The following is a 1,092-nucleotide window of genomic DNA, read 5'->3' on the forward strand; positions in this document are numbered from 1 at the left end:
TCCATTTAAGACATATACATTGAATATTATTTTGTTTCATCATTTGCTGTACTTTTCACCTTGTTTAGGGTAAATTTAAAGTATCTCCTGAAGTTATCATAGTATTCACCCTTTTCTGTATCTGTTTTTGTTTTTTAGTTTCTAAATGTTGGGATGTTTCCCAATAGAGATAATAGATTATTCTGCTTTTACTGACATTCAACCTATTTACATTAAATGAAGTAATTCATATTTATGCTACCTTCTGCCTTTTTTTTTGTTCCACCTTCCATCTTTTTTTTTTAAGTGTGCAATCTAACATTTTTAGTGTAGACACAAGGTTGTGCAACCATCACCACCATCAATTTTAGAACATTTTCATCTCCCTAAAAATAAACCTTCATATTCTTAAGCACTCACTTCCCAATTCCTACCCCCACTCTCCCAGCCCTAGGCAACCACTAACTTATCTTTTGTTTTAGATTTGTCTATTTTGGACATTTCATATAAATGGAATCATACAATATGTGCCTTTTTATAATTAGATTCTTTCACTTAGCATAGTTTTTAAGGTTGATTCATGTTGTAGCAGGTATCAGAATTCCACTCCTTTTTATGACTGAATAATATTCTGTTGTCTGGATAATACCATATTTTATTTATCCATTTGCATATCCATTTATCTGTTGATAGACATTTGGGTTTCCACTTTTTGACATTATAAATAATACTGCTATGGAATTTCATGTATAAGTTTTTGTGTGGACATATGCATTTAATTCTCTTGGGTATATACCTAGGAGTGGAATTGCTACGTCACATAGTAACTCTGTGTTTAACATTTTGAGAAATTGTCAAACAGTTTTCCCAAGTGGCTGCATCATTTTACATTTTCATCGGCTGTGTATGAATGTTCCATTTTCCACATCCTCACCAATACTTGTTACTGTCTTTTTTGTTATAACCATCTTCATTCCTGTTTTCATTTTCCCTATGTATGTGATTTTTTTTAATTTTTTAAATTTTTTTGAGACAGAGTCTCACTTTGTTTTCTGGGCTAGAGTGCCGTGGCGTCAGCCTAGCTCACAGCAACCTCAAACTCCTGGGCTCAAG

At 32.7% G+C, this 1,092-nt stretch overlaps 1 protein-coding gene across 1 annotated transcript in view; it reads left to right on the forward strand.

The window, feature by feature from the left end:
- The window catches only part of TMEFF1 (transmembrane protein with EGF-like and two follistatin-like domains 1), a 119,528-nt gene that overhangs the window by 13,670 nt on the left and 104,766 nt on the right, over positions 1–1,092 (forward strand). The window lies entirely within an intron of this gene.

Source organism: Propithecus coquereli, unplaced genomic scaffold (assembly GCF_000956105.1).
Source record: "Propithecus coquereli isolate 6110/MARCELLA unplaced genomic scaffold, Pcoq_1.0 Scaffold128, whole genome shotgun sequence".
NCBI lineage: Eukaryota > Metazoa > Chordata > Mammalia > Primates > Indriidae > Propithecus > Propithecus coquereli.